The sequence below is a fragment of the Tachyglossus aculeatus genome (genome assembly GCF_015852505.1).
Source record: "Tachyglossus aculeatus isolate mTacAcu1 chromosome 12 unlocalized genomic scaffold, mTacAcu1.pri SUPER_6_unloc_1, whole genome shotgun sequence".
Taxonomy (NCBI): domain Eukaryota; kingdom Metazoa; phylum Chordata; class Mammalia; order Monotremata; family Tachyglossidae; genus Tachyglossus; species Tachyglossus aculeatus.
This window is the reverse complement of record NW_024044828.1, coordinates 10,825,272-10,850,942: the sequence shown is the minus strand read 5'-3', so window position 1 is coordinate 10,850,942 and position 25,671 is coordinate 10,825,272. Positions and strand designations below refer to the sequence as shown.

The window sequence follows — 25,671 nt, the reverse complement described above, 5'->3', positions numbered from 1 at the left end:
TTCAGTTCACAAAGAAAAATCCCATTTTGCACTCCTGCTCTTACACTAATGCCTCGTGGTTTAAAAAGGTCCCTCCCACAGTGTCCAATGGTTTAAATAGGTTACTTACATAATGCCCAGCAGTTTAAACAGGTCACTCCCAAGAGCTCACTAGATTGTAGGGCAGGGAAGGTGAGATTGCTATTAAACTGTTTTCTCCCAAGTGCTTAGTACAGTGCCCTGCACATATTAAGCACTCAATAAATACCACTGATTGATTGCTCCAGATGATCAAGTGCTCTCAAGAATTATTTATTTATATTAATGTCTGTTTTTCCCTTGGAGTAACTAGACTGCTCATTATGGGCAGGGAACATTGCCACTAATTCTGTTATACTGTACTTTTCTGCTCTCTTGAGAATAATAATAATAATAAAATGATGGTATTTGTTAAGTGCTTACTATGTGCCAAGCACTGTTCTAAGTGCTAGGGTAGATACAAGGTAATCAGGTTGTCCCACGTGGGTCTCACAGTCTCCATCCCCATTTTACAGATGAGGGAACTGAGTCCCAGAGAAGTGAAGTGATTTGCCCAAAGTCACACAGCTGACAAGCGGCGGAGTTGGGATTAGAACCCATGACCTCTGACTCCCAAGCCTGGACTCTTCCCGCTAAGCCATGCTGCTTCTCCAAGCAGCATGGCATGGTAGATAGAGCATGGGGCTGGAAGTCAGAAGGTCATGGGTTCTAATCCTGGTTCCGCTACTTGTCTGCTGTGTGACCTTGGGCAAGCTGCTTTATTTGTCTGGGCCTCAATGACCTCATCTGTAAAATGGGGATCGAGACTGTGAGCCCCACATGGGATAGGGATTGTGTCCAACTCGATTTGCTTATATCCACACCATTGCTTAGTACAGTGCCTGCCACATAGTAAGTGCTTAACAAATACCATCATCTTTATTATTATTCCAAGCCCACAGTGCTCTGCACATAGTAAATGCTCAATAAATACCACTGATTGATGAATTGATTGATTGATTGATTGACCCTCTGTGACCCAGAATACGGTATTGTTCTTTGAATCAGATCTCCATCCTGGGTCTTGGAACTGGGTCTAAGTAGCCGGGTCTCCAATGGTCCTGTAATGCCAACCTACTCACTTATACCTCGATTTAATCTATCTCACTGCTGACCTCTTGCCCATGTCCTGCCTCTGGCATGGAATGCCCACCCTCTTCACATCCAACGGACAATTAATCTCCCCAAGTTTTGAAGGCATATCTCCAAGAGGCCTTCCCTAAGCCCTCGTTTTCTTTCTCCCATTCCCTTCTGTCATCCTGATTTGCTTCCTTTATTCACCCTCCCACCCCTCAGCCCCACAGCACTTATGTACATATATGTATTTTATTTATTTAGTGTCTGCATCCCCCTCTAGACTATAAGCTTGTTTTGGGCAGGGAATGTACCTATTATATTGTTATATCTTAGTTGGTCAGTCAATTGTATTTATTAACAGCTTTTTGTGTGCAGAGTACTGCACTCAGTGTTTGGGAAAGTACAATATAACAGACAAATTCCCTGCCTACAAGGAGTGCTTAGTACAGTGTTCTGCAAACAGTAAGCATTCAACAAATATGATTGGTTGATGGACTGATTGGGTCTCATGCCCAGTCTTCATGGCTAACCTGCCTTCCCTGCAGATAGCAGCAGGCCCTACACAACTTAAGCACAGATGGGCGAGTCAAACCCGGCTCCCCCCTCTCTGAACTTCCAAACTTTTGCAGTTTGAAATTCTGATACTAGAATCTTTTTACAACATCTCTGAGTTGGGCCTCAGTTCCATTCTGGAGCAAAATCATATTCCCCATTCAGCCAAGACCAATACCATAAGGATTTACCATCCCTTGGAGGAGGCGAAGAGTGAATGGCCATCAGCGAGCTTTGTCTAGGTTGTTAAGCATACTGAAATTTCTTTGGAGGATCAACAATAGTAAAATAATACCAGTTTTCTTTTCATTTTCAGCTGCTCAGGCACAATTGGATCTCTGGCATCAGCCTCAAAGGAAATCCTTTGGAAAACAAGTATTCTCATTAATGTCAGCTGGTTACCATTTGAATCATGAATCATCTGGCTTCAATATATTTCTATATCAAGGAAAGGCGTGCCAAGGACCATATTGTTCAAAAGTTCATATAGACAAGGTTATTTTTGCAATAGGTTTTCCTCATCATCCTTAGACAGCTTTGTGGTAAAGAGGGGTTCAATTGCTAGAATCAAGAAGTGAGTTTTTCTTTTATCCTCAAGAAACAATTAAAGAAGTGGACACTCGTCAGGGAGAGATGTGCCTCAAGCTCCACCATCCAATAAGTTAATAAGAAATTAATCAAAAGGGTGATTTCAAGTTGCTTTTGTAGGAACATCACTCTCTCTGAGCAGCCTGTTGCTCCTATCAGTGAGAAGTGCAGGCCGTGATAGGTGATCTGTCTGATCCAAGAATAGCACTGTTTATGGTCTTAACTCAGGGAGGCTTTGACCCATTTTCGGGTTTCCTAACTCATCATGTGTACTGCCCAGGATGACTTGAGATTTGAAAACATAGATCTTTCACAAACATTTTCTTAATAAGTTCTAAACATTTCAGTTTTAGAAAATCCAAGCCAGCCTTAGTGAACATTTCCTTCCGATTTTTCAACCTATGCAAGCACCACATTTGTGTGTGTCTTCTTCTCTAGCCTCTTTTCACCACTGATCACACTTTTCTTCTTCAATTACAGTCCACTCAATCCTTGTAGACCCATGACCACATTTTCTTTTTCTAATTTTCGAAGTTAGAGAGGATGGCATCTTCTTGGAAACACTGAAAGCTTCACTGTTTCTAGTGATTCAGGAGAAATTTAATTCAGCCATGGAAATTAGCACAGGTTTATGACACGTAAGAAATTATAAATGTAGACACCCTACTGCTTTAATCTCTCAGCTCCTTACTTACCCCAGTCATATCATTTAGGATACTGGTCAGCATGAGGAGAAGGCCGGAAATATTTCCCACTTATTTACAAATGGATTTAATCCAGACTTTTGAGTCATTAGTGGTTCACTTTGTACAAACTCCTACAGTCTGAAGTCATACTAGTCCCTTCAAAGGTTTTATTGTTATAACAGGAAGTGGCTGCAGTCCACGAATTAATAAGGGAAACCAAACTCCAAAGGATTCAAATTGGGTTATAAAACTCTGGAGATGTGTCCTGATTTTTTCCCAGGCTTGCTTCTACCATTCTAGATGGCCAAATGGGTTCTCCCATTCTTGGTGGCTCACATACAAATCCTTCAAGCCTTCGCACCTCCTCTCCAAATACCCACAGTTTAACTTCAGTTGACACCCAGACATCAATGATGCCAGAAGTGTTGTAATTGTGTCTCACACTCCACCAGCAGCTAAGCAGCGGAACTGCTCAGAAGGAAATTCCAGAGATCTGACTTCAATTTCCCAATAGAATTCAGATGGTCAGAGCTTTCCTGATGTGGGGTGGTGCCCAGATAGAATCTTCCATATTCTTTCACTTGTTCTGGGCATAAAGTCATTACTCCCCAATTTCATGATCCATGAAATGCTTCCCCTGAAGGACTCTCCCAAGTGTTCAGTACAGTGTTCTGCACATAATAAGCGCTCAGTAAACACCACTGATGATGATGATGATATTTTATCGGGAAGAAGAGCAAATGGGCAGGGTCAAGATCCACGAAAAAGATAAAAACCCTGGGCTTGGGTTAGTTATGAATAGAGAGCAAGTGATCAGGCCTCTGAATCAATTAATCCAACTGTCAGTGATATTTACTGAGCACTTGGGCTTAATGTGTGCAGAGCACTGTACTAAGTGCTTGGGAGAGTACAATCCAACAGAGTTGGTAGATATGCTCCTAGCCCACAACGAGCTTACAGTCTCCATCTAGAAGGCTTTTTGCCTCCCACCTAGATCACCCCAGGGGAACAGATTGCTCTACCTTAGGCTGAGTTCAGAGGGTTAGGTCAAGCCCACAGACAGAAAGTTTTGGGGTCCGCACTGACTCTACTACTTATTAGCCATGCCTCTGTGGTTCAAAACGGAGTGATCCCTTGGCGGACCTAATGGAGACAACCATTCACACCTCACAACATATATAAATATGGGTAAAGATAAAGGTGAAGTGCAACAGAGATGCTTAGTATCACCAACACCAAGTCTCTACAAGAGTAAGCAGAGGGGAGGGCACAAAGAAGAAATCTAGCCCGATTGAAATCTACACACCAACTGCTCCTTTTGGAAGGTAATAAGCAGAAAGGGCACAGTAGCTTGTTCAGGTAGCTTGAAGTCTTCATTCTCATTGCTGAAAAATAAGAATGACTTGGAGAGAGACAGGAAAAAGGTTGGGTGTTCCTGCGGGACAGACAATCAGAGCACACTGCTGTCCCACTAAAAATTTCCCTGATGGAATTCTGAATAGGCTGATGCTTCTGTCTAATATAAGCTGGAAGTAAAGAAGCCTATTAAGACAAAGTTGATAGCTACCCCAGTTCAAGGGGACTTTGGTTCAGGAAACTTGGAGTCTTCTTTCATCACCCCTTCTTCTCCCTGGACATTTTACAAAGGAACCAAACACCTTCACCTCAGGTTAATTCCCTGTATACCACCCCAGGTGGGTTACAGAAATTAATCAATGGTATCTATTGAGCACCCATTGTGTGCTGAGCACTGTAATAAGCACTTGGGCAAATATAATACATTGGAGTTGATAGGCACATTCCCTGCCCACAAGAAGCTTACATGAAAATTCACTGTTTTCAGCATTATTAGAAATTCTGAAAAATTACTAGAGGATTATAAGTTTTCATCAGGCCACTGAATTTATCATCTCATTTGTAACAAATATGGAAAAAACCCACAGTTCTTAGTGTGATGTTTCTAGTCCTTGCTATGCATTTTAAATTATTATATATCATCTTCCTGATTAAGGCAGCAGCTGGCCATGACACACCAAGAGAAACTGAAATGTAGACTTTGCAAAAGATTCTCACAAAACTGTAGCACTCCCTGCCAGAAAGATGAATGAAATGGCTATTTAATATCAGATGGCAGCATTAGCCAAGTAGCATTGGTGAACAAGGTCAAAATGAGCTAAGGTGGGAATGGAAGAGATTTGAGGATGTCTGATGATAACAATAATAATGATGGTATTTGTTAAGCACTTACTATGTGCTAAGCACTGTTCTGATACAGAGGTTAATCAATCAATTAATCCTATTTATTGAGCACTTACTGTGTGCAGAGCACTGTACTAAGCGCTTGGGTAAGTACAATACAACAGAGTTGGAAGACACATTCCCTTCCCACAATGAGCTCGCAGTCTAGAGGGGGAGACAGACATGAATATAAATGAGTAAACTACAGATATGTACATATGTGTTATGGGGCTGGGGGAGGGATGAATAAAGGGAGCAAATCAGAGCAATGCAGATGGGAGTGGGAAAAGAGGAAATGAGGGCTTAGTAAGGGAAGGTCTCTGACTTTGGTCAATCAATCAATCGTATTTATTGAGGGCTTACTCTTTGCCCAGCACTGCATTAACCACTTGTGAGAGTACAATACTAGAAGACACAATCCCTACCTTCAAGCATCCAAATCTGTATCAGGATACCATTTCTTTTATGGCTAGATTTGCCTGGATCTTAACACCTTGGACATGTTGCTCAACCCCTCTTTGTACCTTTTTTTGTGCCCTGATCGGAAAACAAGCAAATAATACTCCAGAGTCTGGAGGCTGGGATGAACAGAAGCTTGTAAAGCTGGAATGGAAGTTATTACTTGAGTGTTCTTGCACTGAACTGCTTGTTTGGGGAAAGTTCATAGTGGCTGAAGCCAAGTTTACCTTCAGAAACACCCACGTAATCATACACAGCCCAAAGGCAAGAGCGAAACAACAACATCCTCAAGCAGATCTAACTGTCAGGGGTCAAGTCAACCAAATCTACTGTACTATACTCCCCTAAGCACTTAGTACAATGCTAGGCACAAAGTCAGTGCTCAATAAATACCAATGATGGGTAGCAGATTTTCACCCATGTGCATTCTGAGGGAGTAGCACTATGGGCTCAGGTGGATCTTCCAGCCCCCTATCTCCCTCCCAAGCCCAAGGGGGATGGTGGATGTAATGTTGGGCCAACACAGCCTAGAAGAAAAGGGTTTTTTTCCATCACGGGGAAGTGTAGACCTTAACCAGCATGCCGTGGGAAGGGGGAAGACCAGTTTGGCATCACTCTTAAGGGAGCAGTGAACTGGTGTGATTGACTGGCCTGGATGACCCAGAGGCCACTAAGGGGTCTGAAGTGGCAATTACTTTTCACTTCTCGGCTCTGTTGTTGTCTGGACCACTTGGGTGTAAGCTTGGGGAATGAAACATAAAGCCCGCTTGTGGATCGTCACATTCCAAGATCAGGGAAATCAATCCCATCCCCGACAGATGGAACGAGAGGCACAGGATGGCTGCATGTAGGTGGGGTGAAGAAAGGCTAGTTGAGGCAATCTGCATCAGTAGATCCTGTGAGGTCCCAGAAAAGGGCCAGGCAGAGTTTTCCCACTTAGACTGTGAGCCCCATTTGGGACCAAATTATCTTGAATATACCCCAGTGCTTAACAGACACATAATAAGCACTTAACATATACCGCAGTCATTATTATCCACCTCTTAGACTAGTGCTTGATACATAGCAAGAGCTTAACAAATACTTCAGTCATTGTTATCCAGCTTTTAGAACAGTGCTCGACCCATAGTGAGCACTTTACAAATGCCACTGGTATTATTACAGAGGCTGTTTAACTGGAGGAAGGTCTTCCTTTGGCCCCTCTCTCAGTGAAAAGTCTACCCCATCTCTGCCAGAGCCCCTAATTCCATGGGCCTGCCATGATGATGCTCAGCAATGAGAGGGGAGGGCACTCGCAACCGCACCACAAAGTCTGAGTGAAAGCGGAAAGCATTTCTGTGGCTTTTAGGGGGCTGAACTATGGAAAATGTGGTTTTCAGCATGAGAGAGAGAGAGGCACCTAAAGCCTTCACCAAAAAGCCTTAGGGTACCAAGAAAAATGCTGTGCTTCCAGCTGCATGTGCAATGGGTAGACGGTTATTCTTCTGCTGCAACAGGGTCGTACATGAGGATACTTTTCTTATTTCCATTGGGTCTGCATTATTAGGCTTCATATCCACATCTAGCTTTCCCATTAGTATGTCAACTACATATATAAGGTTTCTATCTGCATCTGGGATCCCCAATCAATGATGTTTATTGAGCACTTACTATGTGCAGAGCACTGTACTAAGTGGTTGGGAGAGTACAATATAACAGAATGGAAAAGCAGCATGGCCTAGTGGCTAGAACATGGGCTTGGGAGTCTGAAGGACCTGGGTTCTAATCCCAGATCCACCACTTATCTGCTGTGTGGCCTTGGGAAAGTCATGTAACTTCTCTGTGCCTCAGTTCCCTCATCTGTAAAATGGGGATTATGACTGTGAGCCCTATTTAGGACAGGGACTGTGTCCAACCACATCATTTTGTATTTATGCCAGTGTTATGTACCTGGCACATAGTAAGAACTTAACAAACACCATAATTAACAGACACGTTCCTTGCCCGTAATGAGCTTCCATTCAAGGGGGGGAGGCAGACAATAATACCATTAAATAAAGTAAATCTAGGTATTTCAGGCAATCCCAGAATTTCTTCCATTTGGCTCATTATACTAAGGGAAAGATTTGCATTCCTTTTTTTAACCAGTTTTAAACTTCTTATATTTTTCAGTTAACTGGAGTGATTCTAAATAAATCCTCCATACTTGCAAAATGGTTTAAACCCCAATTCAGAATACACCACAGTTCAGCAACCCTGAATTTATGGCTTACACACTCTCTTTCACTCTCCAAATAAATGTGTCATTGTCTGATATTGGAATAAAATGATTGCCCTTGGTAGTAATTTCTTTCTCTTCACTCCACTGAGACCTCTCTCTTTCCAAAGGCACCAATGATCTCCTGCTTGCCAAATCTAATAGATTCTACCCTAATTCTCTTTGATCTCTTGGCTACCTCTGACACTGAACCCCACCTTCTCCTGGAAAGGCCAGCTAACTTTGTATTTCCTGACATGGTTCTCTCCTGGTTCTCCTCACATTCTTCTGGCCTATCTCAATCTCCTTTGCCAGATCTTCTTCTGCCTCAAAACTCTAACTGAGGGTGTCCTTCAAAGCTCTGTCTTGAGTCCTCTTCTCTTTTTGCTTTACATTCAATCCCTTGGGGAGCTCATCTGCTCCCATGGCTTCAACTACCATCTCTATGTGGATGACTCCCAAATTAATCTCACTAGCCCTGACCTCCCTCCTCCTCTGCAATCTCATATTTTCTTCTGCTTCTAGGACACATCTGCATGGATGCCCTATGGGCACCTCTAGCTCAATATGTCCAAAATTGAACTGCTCATCTTCCCTCCCAAATCCTCTTCTCTGCCTAACTTTCCCTCCCAAAGGATCACTCTCTCTTACTGTGCAAGCTCATATCTCCTGCCTCGAGGTCACCTTCCATGGAGGTCCTGCTGGTCCCTCAAGATCATTTCGTCCAAAACCGAACTGCTCATCGTCCCTCCCAAATCCTCTCCTCTACCTTTATTCCCTTTCAGTACTGGCATCATCGTTCTTCCTTTCTCTGAGGCTCACAATCTCGAAATTCTATAATCAACTCTCCTTCAACCCCCATATTCATTTTCCTCCATGCCATTTCCAGACACTATGCCCTCCTCTCCATCCTAATGACCATCACTCTGGTCATATCCCAGCTTGACTACTGCATTAGCTACTTTATTTGCCTCCCTGCCTCTAGTCTCTCCCCAATCCATATTTCTCTCATCTGCTTAGATCAATTTCCTAAAATGTCATTCATCCTAGATCAATTTCCTAAAATGTCATTCATCCTAGATCAATTTCCTAAAATGTCATTCTGCCCCCATTTCCCCTCAGAAACCTCAAATAGCTACTCATTTCTCTCCGCATTGAGCAGAATTGCCTCAACATTAGCTTCAAGCAGCATGGCCTAGTGGAAAGACCATGGGCCTGGGATTCAGAAGACCTAGGTTCCAATCCTGGCTCTGCCAACTGCCTGTTGTGTGACCTTGGGCAAGTCACTTAACTTCTATGAGCCTTGGTTTCCTCAGCTGCGTACTGGAGATTTAATACCTGTTCCCCCTCCTACTAAGACTGTGAGCCCCATGTGGGAGAGGGACCGTGTCTAACCTGATTAACTTATATCTACCCCAGTGCTTAGAACAGCACTTGACACACAGTAAGCCCTTAACAAGTGTCATTCTATTACTACTACTAATAATACTGGTATTTATTAAGTGCTTATGTGACAAGCACTATACTAAGCACTGGAGTGGATATGGGCAAGTTGGGTTGGACACAGTCCATGTCCCACATGGGGCTCACAATCTTAATTTCTGTTTTACAGATGAGGTAGCTGAGGCACAGAGAAGTGAAGTGACTTGCCCAAGGTCCCACAGTAGTGTGACAAGTGGTGGAGCTAGAATTAAAGCCCAGGTCCTTCTGAATCCCAGATTCATGCCCTATCCACTAGGCCAAATTGCTTCTCTCTACTCAATCATTTCTCGTCTTCTACTTAATCACTCTCTTGTCCCACCACATCACAGGTCACCCTCTTTGCTCCTCTCAAGTTTGTTCTAGACTCACCTGCCTCCAACCCCATGCCCACACCCTCCCCCCTGCCTGGAACTCTCTCCCACTTTGAAATTCAGCAGACTATAGCTCTTTCCATTTTTAAAGCCCTTCTGGAATGACATCTTCTCCGTGACACCTTCCCTGCTTAATTTATATCTCTCCCAATACCTGCTCGGCACTTCTATGCCACTTCAGCACTTTTATACATTTTTATAAACCCTCTTATGTGGGCACCAACCCACGCACGTAGCCCCCTTTCATAGCCCTGGAGGTCACCCTACTGGCCTGGAAGAACTTATCCACCTTCCAAGGGTGCCCTCCAATCCTGGGAACTGATTAGGAACTAAATGCAAACGTTGTGTGCACAGCACCTTCTCTGTAAGCTAGATTCAAATGTTCCATAATTCACTGGCATCATTCAGAGCTGACATCAATTTGTGGCCAGTGGGAGCTGAAGAGTTCTGCCTCAAAACAAGAGTTTTCCTCTCCTAAGACCAGCCTGCTGCTCGAGTACTTCTGCAGTCTGGCCTGGAAAGGGGGAGGGGCTGAGAATGGTGCTGAGGGCCACTTTCAAGGCCTACCCAGTCAATCAGTCATACCCAGGCATCTCTGATGTCCCACAGTGAAGAACTGCAAATCCCTGACCTGAGCATTCCAGCCCTCCTATCTCCTCCTCCCTTTTCCACCACTGAGCCAGAATCCAGTTCCATCGAGCTAGTAGTATCTCCTCATCGGGAAACGGGCCCAAACAAACTCCAGTTAGATCCCCCTCGAGGGGAAGCAGCTTGACGCCTCTGAGAACCTTTCCCCTCTTAACCAAGGCCCGAAAGCAGCATGAGATAGAGCAGATCGGAGACGGGCCGCCGCTCAAGGACTGGAAAACAACCAGCACCGCCAGGGTGGTCGGCTAGCTGGCGACAAGTTGCTTTTCCAAAATGAAACTGCTGCAAGAGTCATTGCAGCTCAGGGTGTTTTGCATTAGGGAAGGATTTTTACAGCTACCTCTGACATCCACCCTAAGCACTAAATCTGGGCTGGAGACTGCTGCCCAAATATTTACGTAGTCGGTTTCTTTGGAAATGTTTCCTCTGAGCAGGGCTGGCAGTGGCTTCCCACTCTTCCATGAACTCTACTGGCAGATCATCCTTCTCCATTCATCTTGTCTTAGACTCAAAATATTGGTGGGGACTGGCCATCCCAGACACAGTCTGTAGACCCAAATATAAGCTTCTGGAACAGCCCAGTCATGGGTCAGCCTGCAGTTAAATCATCACGGGGAGAGTGTAAGTTTTCACAGAACGGTCAAGTTGGCTACCCAACAGCCTCAAAGGATGCGAAGAGAGAGAGAAAAGCAGCCTCAGAGACACCTTTTTTTTCCTGTCTCGTTATTCCCTCGATCCCCGCCCCCAGTTCCAGGGTTCTTCTTTTGGAAAATCCTTTGGGTGAACATGTTGCCATACTAAATAACTCCCTGCATGAAATGCAAGAGCCATTATGAATGACAGTTCTAAAAATATCCAGGGCACATCAGTCAGTCGTTTCAGAAATAAAGATGTTCTACTGTATCTTTCTGTAACTGGAATCAAAAATTCTAATTGGAAGCAGAACAATTCCTCAAAGCTTTCAGCAGGAGGTAATTATAGCATCGAGTACACGTTTAAAAAAGGGTGAAATGGAGCCTGCCACATGGACTGGATCCACAAAAGAAGGAAGAAGGGAGATGTTTTCTCCCAGTCCAGGATTGATTAAAAAAAACCCATGGCAGCCTTTCTGCTCTTTATCTCCCTTCCTAGTCTAACAAACCATTTGGTATGGTGAATTGCTAGCATATTTCCTTAAATCTTTCTTCAAATGTCTATGATGCCAATCACTTTGATGCCCAGACACCACTGAGACAGTGAACTTTCAGACAGAAATGTCAAAGGAGGCCCAAGGCTGAAAACAAGTGGCTAATTAGATTTGGGCTTGCGATATGACACAAGACTACAAAAAGCAGGAACCTCAAGCAGAGGGGGGGTGTCACAGAGTGACAACCCTTTTCTGTATGTGACTAGTGAGATCACCACAAGCCAGTCCATAGGGGGGTTCAGTGTCTTCATATCTCCTCATCTACAGGACCTCCCAAACCTCTCTACAACTGCTCTTTGGTTTTATACAATGCTTCTCTCTAGAGTCAGAGACACTTGCTGACAGGGATTTCCTCTAAGATGCTGAGCAGCAGCAAGATATATGCTTGACCTGTTTAGGGGAGCAGAAGCATGGAAACAGTGGGAGTTTCCAAGTCTACAGGCTTAGACTCCAGTACCTGCATTGCCATTGGCCAGCTGTGTTACTTTGGGTGGGGCCCTTAACTTCTCTGGGCCTCAATATCTCATCTATATCTCATCTATTATTATATTAGTAATACTTGCTCCTTCTGACCTTTTGGGGATTCTTGTGAGGATAGAAATCAATCAATTGTATTTACTGAGTACTTATGTGCACACCACTGTACTAAGCACATGGGAGAGTACAATATGACAGAGTTGGTAGACACACTGCCTGCCCACAAGGAGCTTACAGTCTTCAGATGAAAATGTTACAGGATAAATTGAAAGAACTGCCCGTCAACCCCTTGCCCTCATCCTTCCTCTGGCCTGAAACTCCCTCCCCTACACTCTCCACTCTGACAAAGCACCACTCTCCCCCCTTTCAAAGCTTTGCTATATCAATGAGGAAGCAGCAAGGTGTACAGGATAGAGCGCGGGACTGGGAGTCAGCAGGTCATGGGTTCTAGTCCTGGCTCCACCACTTGTCTGCCCTGTGACCTTGCACAAGTCATTTCACTTCTCTGTGTCTCAGTTACCTCATCTGTAAAATGGGGATTGAGACTGTAAGCCCCTCATGGGACAGGAACTAGTTCCAACCTGATCACCTTGTATCTACCCAGTGCTTAAAACAGTGCCTGGCCCATAGTAAGCACTTAACAAATACCATAATTATTATCATCAACAATTCCAAGAGGTCTTCCCAAATCAAACCATTTGCCCTACTCCTTTTCCCTCTTTCATCACCCATACGCCTGACCTGTACCCTTTAAGCACATAATATTCCCCTCTCCCTCAGCCCCACAGCACTTACATACATATCCATAATCTATTTTTATATCTGTCTATCTGTCTCCCTCTCTAGAATGTAACTGCTTGTGGGCAGGGAACGTGTCTACCGACTCTGTTGTACTATACTGTCCCAAGTGATTAGTAGCATGCTTTTCACATAGTAAGCACTTGGTAAATACCATTTGTTGATTGGCACTAAGTGAGCACTGGCTGGGAGTAGGCAGAGCCATGGAGGTGCTTGGCAAAGAGATAACTAGACCTACCCATGGCCCTTCAGTTAGGAAGACGATCAAGTGAGGAGACAGGAGATTATGGAATTGCCAGCATTTATTTGGGAAGGATTAACAGTTTTGAGTAGAGAGAAGTGCTTTCAAAAAGCACACTCAGAGAGACAGATTGACCAAGCAGTCATAAGACAAGATCTTGCAGACATTAAAGAGGAAGAGAAACACTTCTGGGGCGAGGAAAGAACTAAAAGCAGAACCAACAAAATGACTGGCAATCAAGTACAAGACGATCCTTTCATACTGTGGAATGTCATCTCAAGGACAGGAGTGAGGACACCAAGCTGTATTTTGTACTAATCATCTATTTTAAACTCGCCTGGACGAATCACTACATACTACAGTGTGTGAAGGACAGGGCCCAGCAAACAGACTACAAAACCCCCCAAACCTTGCCATTTCTATTGTCTGTAATAGATGCTGAACTGAGTCATTATCCATACACTGAAAATCCATAGAGAAATCAATACTGAAATTTAGAGCTCGATTTCTTAAAGCAACACCTCCTTTCCTTTATCCTATTTTCTTAAAATCCCATCCACTCAAAATCTACAGCTCCAACACTCGGATAAGTGTTCTACTACTGGGAGAATGTTTGATGACCTGTACTGGTTCTCTAGGACTGGAATCAGGGAAATCAGCAAAAAAGAAAAAATCAATCTGGATTTTTAGGGACAAGACCATAACCCCCAGATAACATAAGAGGCAGCAGGATGGCATCTGTGAGTTTTTCTTGAATGGCAAAAGAAGATATAAGTTTGAGTATCAGCTCTGGGGGTGTTCTCTGTAGATGGGCATTTTTCAGAGTGGCAAGTTACCTTGCTCTTATGTTTCTGGACAGCACGGTGGTCCTTATAAACTGAGTACTATCTCTGGGAAAAACCCAACAGAGGCAATCAATTGAAATGGCCTCAAAAATCACCTTTTCAAAATAAAAATGTGCAAAGCGTAATGAATGAACAATAACTTAAAACCCCTCGCCAAGAGGAACTGAGAAGAACACACACATACTGATAGTCAAGGAGCTGGATGCTTTCTGTTTTACCCTTGAGAAGGGGACTGGGAGAATAGCCAGAATTGAGTATTTCTGTGGAAAATAAAAATTGTTGAATTTTTTCAAGGTTGCTTTTTACAGAAGGATAGTCTTACGGCAGCAACCTTGGTTCCATAACTTCTATTCTTGATTTCTTCTAGATGTCAAGCACTTAAGAACATCTTTCTTCCTCCCTTCAAAGCCCTACTGAGAGCTCACCTCTTCCAAAAGGCTTTCCCAGACTAGCCCCCCCTTTTTCTCTGCTCCTCCTCCCCTCCCCATCGCCCCCACCCCCTCCTTCTGCCCTACCTACTTCCACTCCCCAAAGCATTTGGGTATATTTGTACATATTTATTACTCTATTTTATTAATGACGTGTATATAGCTATAATTCTACTTATCTATTCTGTTGGTATTGACACCTGTCTACCTGTTTTGTTGTCTGTCTCCCCCTTCCAGACCGTTAGTACGTTGTTGGGTAGGGACCGTCTCTATATGTTGCCAATTTGTACTTTCCAAGCGCTTAGTACAGTGCTCTGCACACAGTAAGCACTCAATAAATACAAGTGAATGAATGAATGAATGAACAGCTGTCCATTTCAATTGCTCAAATAACGAAATAGACATTTGTCATTTCTGCCATTTTAGGGATGTGTACATAATTTTGCTTGCACATGTTTCTCCCACTAAGATTCTCCTTGTGCAGTCCTGCTGAGGACTCCCTGTCTTTGGCTTCATCTCCAGGCACGCAAGAAGTAAATAGCTGATGTTGACAGGGTGGGGTGGCCAGTAAGTTAGGGGTGAAAAGCGGGTGTAACCAGCAACAGACTTTTCCTCCACATAAACAAAAAAGATTCTCCTACTGTATCAACCTCCTTGCTGGCCTCCCTGCCTCCTGTCTCTTCTCACTCCTCATTCTCCCTTACTTCACGCTGCTGCTAGGATCACTTTGCTAAAAAAAAAAGTTCAATCCATTTTTTTATGGTGGTTTTTTTTAAAAAAATGGTATTTGTTAAGCACTTATTATGTGCCAGGCACTGAATTAAGCACTGGGGTAGATACAAGGTAATCAGGTTGGACACAGTCCCTGTCTCACATGGGGCTCACAGTCTTAATTCCCATTTTACAGATGAGGTAACTGAGGCACAGAGAAGGTAAGTGACTTGTCCGAGGTCACACAGCAGATGAGTGGCGGAGCTGGGATTAGAACTCAGATCCTTTCTCCTTACTCCTCAACAACCTCCAGTAGTTGCCCACCCACTTCCGCCTCAAACAAAAACTTATTATTGCCATTAAAGCACTCAATCGGCTCATCTCCTACCTCACGTCACTTGTTTCCTACTATAAAACAATCTGCCCATTTCACTCCACTACCATCAACCTGCTCAATCTACCTCAATCTCTTCTATCTCACGGCCGGCCCTTTGCCCATGTCCTCCTTCTGGCCTAGGACTCTCCCTCCTTCCCTCCATCTACGGCAGCCCACCACTCTCCCCATTTTCAAAGACTTACTAAAATCACATCAACTCCAAGATAGTCCCTCATTTCCCTGACTCCCTCTCCCTTCTGTGTCACTTACGCACTTGGATCTACATCCTTCCAGCATTTGAAATGCACCCCACACTCAGCCCCACTGCACCAAAGTACACATCTGTATTGACTTTAACATCTATCTCCCCTTCTAGATTGCAAACTCCTTGTGGGAAGAAAACATGTCTACCAACTCTGTTGCACTGTACTCCCCTATGCATTTAGTAGAGTATTCTGCACACAGTAAGGCTTCAATAAATATAACTGATTGATGAAGGCATGCACTTGTCTGCCAATTTACTTTTAGGGGCTCTTTCCTCAAGACAGATATGTCACCAGACTACTTGACTATCCAATAAAATGGAAGAGATGAAACAGGTTCCTGGTTGCTCCCCCCAAATCCCTCTCATCTACTAGCCCTCTCCCATTTCCCTGTTCTTTCTGTCTTCTTCTTCCCTTTCCTGTTTCTGCTGAGGACTTCCTCTCCGTAGCTTAATCTCCAGGCACCCAGGAAGCAAATATCTGGTGTTGACAGGGTGCTATGGCCAGCAAATAGGGACAGGAAACTGGGTGTAACCAGCAACAGACGTTTCCTCCACACACAAAAAACAATATCCGTTGGCATGGGTCACCAAGTGACTTATATTAATAAGTGATTTTCGCCCTTGTTGAAGATGGTGAAAGCTAACCTCCACTGGGCAAAGGTATTATAAAAACAAAAGAATTTGCTACTTGTGACCTGTTTTCTGATATACATATATATATGTATATATATATGTGTATATATATACATATATATATGTGCACCTCTGTTTCTCGATATATACATATATATTGAATTATGGAGAATCACACTCCTGAAATAAAGTTGACACGTGCATACTTCTGTATGGTCATTTAGGGAGATGGTTATTCAGACACTTAGAAACTGGGGTTCAGATGTCCAAGTTTCAGCCCCTTTGCTTCTAGCGGGTACCCAGCTGATTTAGGGAGGACACAGCGTACAAATGTCTCTAGATACAGCAGAGGCCTGTTTGCCCTTTTCCCTGTCATGAAGTATCAGCCCAACTCTCCATTACATGCCATTTTATTGCATATCCTCATCTTCTTCTGAGGCTAAAGGAAGGCGTGAGCCAGGCAAGCAGAACTGAATCTTAAATGTAGTTCGGCTGACATTAAATGGAAGCTGCATGGTAAAATCTTCAAGTACTATTTTCTGCCACACTGAAATCATGTCCTTTGTAATAAGAGGCTGGAGTTCTGGCCAATGGTGCCAGATTGATAGTACCAGGACCAGTAGTCTGTGAATTGTTGAAAAAATGGGCAGAACAGCAGTGGGGACAGGCCCACTGGAGATTCCAAGCAATCATTTAAGCTCTGGGCCCTGATTTTTTTTTTTCCCAATCTGTAAAATTGGTGTAAAACAATAATGAATGAATGGACTTGTAAATACTTAAAATGGAAGAGAGCACAGGGAAGGAGAAAGAAAAAGAGGAAGGGGGTGAACATGGATGCATCAGGTGTGTGTGGAAGAGAGCCATCAGAGAGGAGGAGGGTACTGTTCAGAGCAATTATTAACATTTTGCTTCAATCAAGAGATAGGATGGTCATGTGGAGATAACACCCATCCCAGATCCACGTGCTCCATGTGTGAGAGTCAGTTACACTGGAACTCGGAGATTCAAGTCTCTGGTCCGCACAAACTGAAGCCCCCTCCTTATTTATAGCACACATAGCTTAATGGGAATAGAACCATGGAGTGGAGTTCTGAAAGCAAGACTCAGAAGTCCTGCATTTCCACCCCAGCCTTTAAACCTTCTATCCCAGACAGTAACCCTCATCTACCCATTAGAGGGTCTGATTTCTCCTTTTTGAGGCAGATGCTTAATTTCCAGTGACACTCCAGAGGGTTGATACACTTCCTCAGCACTAATACCAAGTGTTCATTAGTCACAAGTTCATTAACCACTACGCCCTTCTCCACACAAGCAGTTAGTGCAGCGTGCACTGGAAAGATGTCTACCACCAGGGAACTGCCTTTAGCAAGGTATTTGCCCTATAGATCCCATAGGATAGGGGCAGGGATGGAGATTTTGGAGACGATGATTCTGAAAGCTGCTTTACGACCCACCGCTTCAATCAATACCAAAGGTATCTACCGTATACCCAACTGCATACTGTATATACCTGAATGTTTAGTTAGACCAGTGCTTGTCACAGAATAGGCACTGACCAAATACCACGATGATTAGGATTATTACTAGTTGACTGCCTTCGGGGTTGTGGGGAGTGAGAAAAGGGAGAGCTAGACATGGTCTCTGGCCTCAGAGAGCTTCCTATTTAATGGTGGAACTTACCCCTTTTCTCCGCAGTTTCAGGTTGAATGTACCAGATCACAACTTATACTGTCCTGGATCTTGCTGGACACAGATTGTTCCTTTTACCCCTCCCTATCATTACACTGCAGGAGGAGCATGGCCTAATAAGAGGAGCACGGGCCTGCACATCAGAGGACCCAGGTTCTAATCGCTGCTCGTTGTGACCAGGGTACGTGTCTGCTACATTGTTAGAATGTACTTTCCCAAGTGCTTAGTACAGTGCTCTGCACACATTCAGCAGTCAATAAATATGACTGACTGACAGTGCTCCACCAGTTGCCTACTATGTGACCTTGGACAAGTTACTTAATCTTTCTAGGTCTCAGTTTCCTCCTCTGTAAAATGGGGGTGAGATACTGGCTCTCCCTCCTCTTTAGACTGGGAGCCCCAAGGGGAAACAGGGACTGTGCCAGATCTGCTTCTATTGTCTCTACCACAGCGCTTACCACTGTGGTTGGCAAGGGACAAGCACTTTACACATAACACAATTATTATTATCATTAAATAAACTAGAGGTTCCCCCAAAACCATAAGAATCCATAATGGCAAAACACATGGACTCCTGCCTCTTCAAAGACTCATGGTTTCTGCAAATTACAGGAAAGGGAGGAGATTGTTACTCATAGCATTCAGTGAGGGTCAGAGAGAAAGGGAGAGAGATGAGGGTGGGATATGACACCTGGGAATATGAGGCATGTTGGGGAATCTCATCCCCTCTCCCGCCACTCTCCTCTGCCCACCCAAAAACTGGTGAATGGGATGGGGGAGTAGGGGTAGATGAGCACTTAAAAACAATAAGAACAACTGTGGTATTTGTTAAGTGCTGACTAGGTGGCAGGTACTGTACTAAGCCCTGAGGTAGATACAAGACCATCTGGTTGGACCTAGCCCCTGTTCACATGTGGTAAACTGCCTCCAGGATTTAGCCCATCCCATCCCCAATTCCAGGAAACTGGGAAACCATGGGGACATGGACCCTGAGAAGAAAGAGGGCCCAGAAGGTGACTCACAGAAAGTGTAGCCCAGGAAATCTCTTCCGATGGAGACTCTTTGGAGTTTCTCAGAACAGAACATCTAAACCCAGAATCAAATCCATGAAGATTTTCGGCCCAGCAGGCGTTGGCAAAAAAGAATCTACTCAGTGTGCAATCATTTGTGAGGAAAGGACTTACAATCTCTGGTTCGGCTTAAGGGGTGGTTTTGGATTGATTTCCAACCTGTTTCTTTTGCACATGATGATCAATCACCTTGGAATGGTAACTGCGCATTACAGAGTAAAGACAGACCCTTTCTCTTCTGGAAGAACAGCAAAAGTGGAAGAAGAGCAAAACACTTGAGCAAAAATGTCTTGGAAAACTAAGTCTCAGATTTTGAAAGTGACTTTTGGGATTTCATACCCTGTGCCATGCTAAGTGCTTTCCGATGAATAGGAATATTAAAAATGTATGGCTTATAGCATACTCATTAATAGTACCGCAGTTACACTCTACATACCAAATGACATGAAATGAACACTAGAGATATTAGCGAGCAATTATGTTCGTACTAACCATCTTGGAAATGGCTCTCAAACCTCACCTTACGCTCATTCCCAAACACAGGCTGGCACACTTCCTTAAGATTTCATTTTCTGCATCTTCCCTCCTCTCAACACTGGCCCCTTCACCTCCGTTCACCAGGCAGACTTGGTGCGGAGCAGCCCTATTTATGGATTCGATGTTCATCCCAGTGAATGGACTCTCTTCTCCAGCAGCAGCGTCATCGCCACATACGGAGTACAGATAGATTGCAGCTAGAGAGAGATACAGAGTCAGTGGAATTATTCTCCCGCTCCCTCTTCCACCATCCCATCTGCTCCTTCACACGCTTCATCCCAGGTTCTGTGGGAACCTTTTTTTTTTTTTTTTGATTGGACTGCCATCAAATTGCCTAAACACCTGACAGAGCCTTGAAATGTGTTTTGGGAGCAGTTTCTGTAGACTCGTTGCCAGACTGGTTCGATATTTCTCCCTACAAAATAATGGCAGTGATGTTAGCTGTTTGCCTACCTATTACAGCTGGGTGACTCAGCAGGATAAATGATATACTGGCCTAAACAGTGAAAACTTTGGGTTCAATTTGTGCTGTCTTCATTTGATTAGTCCACTTGGTAATTCGAGTCAAGCAATAAGAGCATCTGGTAAATTCCTAGGTTGTAATGTGAGCTTCTCCCACTTGACTGTACTCCCCAGTGAGGGCAGGGATCACAACTTAATTGTGTTGTACTTTCCCAAGTGCTTAGTACAGTGTTCTGCACACTGTATGTACTCTTCCCATATCCTTGGCTCTCTCTCATTCAACCACATGTTCAATCTTTCGGTTCAACCTTTGCAACACTGCTAAAAATCTTTCCTTTTCCTCTCCATGCAAACTGCTACCACGTTAATCCAAGCACTTATCCTATCCTGCGTTGATTGCTGTATCAGACTCCTTGCTGACCTCCCTGCCTCCTGTCTCTCCCCTCTCCAGTCCACAATTCACTCTGCATTTTCTAAGAAAATGCTCAGTCCACGTTTTCCCACTCCTCAAGAACCTCCAGTGGTTGCCCATGCACCCAGCATCAAACAGAAACTCCTTACTTTTGGCTTTAAAGCAATCACCTGGCCCACTCCTACCTCACCTCTCTTCTACTTCAACCCAGCCCTCACACTCTGATCCTCCAATGCCAACCTTTTCACGTAATCTCACCTCTGACCTCTCACCCATATCCTGCTTCTGGCCTGAAACACCCTCCCTTTTCATATCTGGCACTTGCCAGCTTTGTGATCTTGGGCAAGTCACTTTACTTCTCTGTGCCTCAGTTACCTCATCTGTAAAATGGGGATTGAGACTGTGAGCCCCACATGGGACAGGAACTTGTGTCCATCTCGATGTGCTTCTGCCAAGCTAGCTCTGTTCTGCCCTTCAAAGCCCTACTGAGAGCTCACCTCCTCCAGGAGGCCTTCCCAGACTGAGCCCCCTTTTCCCTCTCCTCCTCCCCATCCCCCCACCCTACCTCCTTCCCTTCCCCACAGCACCTGTATATGTTTGTACAGATTTATTACTCTATTTTACTTGTACATATTTACTATTCTATTTATTTTGTTAATGATGTGCATTTAGCTTTAATTCTATTTATTCTGATGACTTGACAACTGTCCACATCTTTTGTTTTGTTGTCTGTCTCCCCCTTCTAGACTGTGAGCCCACTGGTGGGTAGGAACCGTCTCTCTATGTTGCCGACTTGTACTTCCCAAGCACTTAGTACAGTGCTCTGCACACAGTAAGCGCTCAATAAATACGATTGAATGAATGAATGAATCTGTCAAACGATTCCTCTCCCCACCTTCAAAGTCTTACTGAAGGAATATCTCCTCCAAGAGGCCTTCCCTGACTAAGCCCTCATTTCCTCTTTTTCCACTCCCTTCTGAGTCATCATGACTTGCTCCCACTCACCCATTCACCACCCCCACCTCCAGCCCCACAGTACTTATGTACATATCTGTAATTTATTTATATTAATGTCTGTCTCCCATTCTAGATTGTAAGCTCAATGTGGGCAGGGACTGTGTCTATTATATTTCTGTTTGTACTTTCCCAAATACTTAGTACAGTGCCCTCCACACAGTTAGCACTCAATGAATACAATTGATTGATTGCACACAGTATCTGCTCATTAAATACCACCATCATCATCATTAATGGTATTGACTGAGCACCTGCTGCATTTCTGAGCACTATTCTACTTGCTTGGAAGAATATTATATAACAGAGTTGACACCACCTACTGATTAACTGATCAGAATAAAAGAAAGGAGATAGTGACATTCCTTAGTAAACAAGCAAACTGATACCACGTTTCTATTTGACACACAAATAAAAGTGTTTAAAATAAATCTTGGCAGCTTCTCTCCCCACATGATGAAGGCTTCTGGTCCTTCTTCTCCATTCATGAGCAATGCACTGTGCTTCTCATTGGCTGGGCAGTGTGAACCTACTTGTGAACCTACTTCTATGAGTTTCCAGATATTGGCCTCAATTAAATTATTGCCAGCTATTTAACCACAGAGCCCAAATGGTTCCAAATCCCTTTGCTGTGGCCTCATGGCCGTGCTGTGCCCTTAAATAAACCCCAGCTTCACTCTCTGCAGAATGGTTCTGTTTGCCAACAGCAGATAATGTTCCACAAGTGGCCCTGCTCCACTCTGCATTCCAGTCTGCCAAAAATGATTGATGCTTTGGGATTTGGCCCCAGAGTTTCGCTGGTCTGGGTGTGTTGGGGGAGTGGGGAGGCAGGGGTGAATGATGTGCAGCCAGGCAACTGAATCCAGCAAACCCAGTACTCCAAAAAATTATGAATGGACTTTAGGTGGTTCTCAACAGCAGGACCTGCGCAGTTGGAGCTGGAATTCAGGCCCCTAAAATGAAAATCATCTTGCTACATAGTGGGAGGGGGATAGAAGGAGTTTCTGCTGTCTAGGCTAGGAAGATTCCCTCTCAACTGTGATATTCTTGCCTCCAGGGTCAGAATTCAGTGAGACGTCAGCTATCTTCCCCTGCAGTCCCCAGGCTGCAGTTAGGCTACAGGGAAAGAAAAACTGGGATTTGGAAGATAGGGGGGACATGGTGGCGGATGGACTGGTGGGTGGGGCATATAGGAATTGCCCATCTACTAGCCCTACCCCACCTCTTGGTGGCCTGGAGTCTCCTATTTGGAGACTCCCCCTGTACAGGATGATTCTACCACTAATGGTAGGGCAAACACCATAGAGAAGCCCCAGCTCGGGCACTTGGAGTGCCTGAGTTTTTGGCTGTGAGACTGCCAGCTCACCTTCCGTATGAAAGAAATAACCCCGTCACGCCAGTTAAACTGTCCCATTAATAAAACAAAGACATTCAGCCATTCGGAGGAGGGTCAGGACAGTCTTCCAAGGGCTACGGATTACGTTTCTTGGCAGGCTCCTTTGAAGGAGCGGTCGGCATGGCGGTAGCATTCCGAATCCATAAGGATGCAGCAGTGCTGAGCCACGGCCAGACTATTATTAGAACGGCCTTCCCTCAGAAATTCTCCAAAAGATGCATGAACCTCCTCTCTGCTGTGGCTGTGCTAACGAGGAAAACGGAGAAAGAAAACGGACCCTTCTGTACCCGCGGACAGACAACGCACAGGGCTGGGAAACTATGGAATCAGCCCCTCCTTCTCTAGTCCTAATATGCAGTAGTGCCACTTTGGTTGCTACTTCAGAAGGAAATTCATTTTTGCCAGACAATGCTGGAAAGCAAACAGAACAAGGTGTTTTCCAGGGCTTCCTTCTTCCTTTCCTTTTCCTGCTTTCCCACCTCCCTTGGCAGGTTTTCCTTCACTCTGCATTAAACTTGCTGCAGCCATTTGGATTGTAAAAAAGCAGACTGTCTTAGCAGTCATAGAAACAGGCAAAGCAGCCTCGTTTGGCTAAAGTCAACCCCCAACCCTCCTCGTTCCAAACCCTCCACCTCGAAGGATGAATAGACTACTAGCTGCTGTCTTGCTTGCAGACTTTTCAAATAAAATTATATAAATGCCTCACACATTTCAGCCTGCAACCTTTTTTTTAAAAAAAACACAAGAAGATTTTGGGTGGATGTGGGGGAGGAAACAGGGAACAGCGGAGGAAGATTACACGCTTAACGTGGAGTTGGCATTCGAAAATCTTGACACAGACTGAGAAATCGAATGGGCAAGGACCTCAGCAGAAAGGATATATTTTATGCCATTTTGGCAGGGGGGTGGGTGTGAGGGGCAGGTGGGGAGGGGTGTCTTTTTCGCTCAATTTTAAAGGGAAACAGAGCAGCTGCATAACAAACTGCTTCCCTGAGAGAGCTACTGGAAAACAAAGACACATTACCTTTTTCACTTCCAGTGGTGCAGATGAACTTCAGAATTGAACCAGATTCTCCCCAGAGCCAGGCATCCCATAAAATCCAGATTCAGCTGGCCTTTGGCCTACCAGGCTGCATCCATCTCCCCACCCATCTCCTCCTCTATGGCTTGCTTGAATCCAGACCCAGCCCCTTCCTCCCTCGTTCAACCGCTCAGCCAGAAGCAGCTTCTTCTCTACGATCCTATGACATCCCATCGCCCAGCTCACGGTCTCTCAGACGGCCACTGGAGGCAATCCAGGGGGCGGCAAGGCAATATCCACTCCCGACAGCTTAAAGACGGGGGAAAAGAAAAGGAAAAATCCCTCGATCCGCAACATCCTCAGGAGACTTCACCCAGGAAGGCAGCACAGATATGTAGAGAGAGACAGAAAGCCGCTGTCTGCAAGCACCCATCCACTGGCTTGGCTTCTTTCAGGAGCTCCCTCCTTCTTGCCCCCTCCTCCTCCTCCAGCGTCTCACGTGCTGGCAAAAAACTCACTTTAAATGAAAGGAAAAGCAGCAGAGAGAAGGGCAGAGGGGAGAGAGGGGAAGACAAGAGAGAGCCAAGAAGCCTCTCGTCACCAGCTCAGCTAGGTCGTGTGAAAGGCGGGGACCCTGGCTGTCAGCAGGAGATGGAAGGTGGGGGGGGGGGGGGGATCGGGGGAGGTGGGGAAGAGGAGGGAGGCCAGGCAATGCAGCCCACAAAATTGTTAATCTTTCAATTTCCTCTCTACAGCATAGCCAGCAAAGACCAAGTTATGGCTTGAATTATGCTGGCAAGCAGGCAGGAGCAGTGCTGAGTTGGTTAAAATTCCTGGCAGGAAAGAAAGAGTGTGAGGAGGTGGAGGAGGGGCTAGTGGCAGAGAAAAGAGAGAAAACAAAATTGTAAGCGGTTCCCTCCCCGTCTCTTGTGCCCCATGAATCCACACCTCTTAAGCCCCAGAGCCTCTGACACAGCCTTTCCCTTGGTAAAAAGAGTGGGTAATAGTAAAAGTAGTTGCATTGACAGAATCTCCACTTGGTGCAGTGCACTCTCCTCGGTGATTGGAAAGTATAGAAAAAATTAGTCACGTGTTTTCTGCCTACTATATTCTTACAGTATGTTCTTACGCTAGGTTCTTACACCATTAAGTATAGTGCTCTACAGTACAGCACACTAAGTGTTTAATAAATGAAATTACTCCTGCACCTTCACTATATTCTTATGTCATATTAGTCTCATGGTATATTCTTCTTACACTACATCATTTTTCCAAACCTGTTAATCTCATCTCGTCTCTTTGCGAGGATGACTTCCTGAGAGAAAACTGCAGAGCGGTGGGGCTTTTGTCTAGCATTTTATAACAATTCCCGGCAAAAGAGTGAGGAGAGAGAATTCCCTTTCAAGGGAGCTTTGGGGGAAGGGAGAGGAAGAGCTGAAAAGCCTCCTTCCCCACATCAAAATAAATCAGTCTAGGCAGAGAAGGCTGAGTAATAGTCCCACCACTTTATGTTTTTCTAGAGGTGGACTTCCAAGGTGTCCGTTCCCACCTCCTCTGTTAATGGAGTTGATTCCCCCTGTGAGTTGGGTGAGGGGCAGGAATCAGGCCTCTTTTAACAGATGAGGAGGATATCACGCGGACAGATGGATTGGGTGGTATAGGCTGAGTGAGTCAACTGTGGAAGTGGGAAAGTAGTACTTGTGGTATCTGTTAAGT

General features: G+C 44.7%; 1 protein-coding gene across 4 annotated transcripts in view; it reads right to left on the bottom strand.

The window, feature by feature from the left end:
• FRMD4A (FERM domain containing 4A) overlaps positions 1-25,671 on the bottom strand; it is a 461,647-nt gene that overhangs the window by 167,455 nt on the left and 268,521 nt on the right. The window contains exon 1 of one of the 4 annotated variants that reach the window (XM_038740918.1): positions 23,959-24,087. The exons of the other annotated variants lie outside the window; for them this stretch is intronic. The gene's annotated coding sequence lies outside the window, so the exon portion shown is untranslated. Of the gene's footprint in view, positions 1-23,958; positions 24,088-25,671 lie in introns of those variants that run through there. 4 annotated transcript variants of the gene reach the window in all.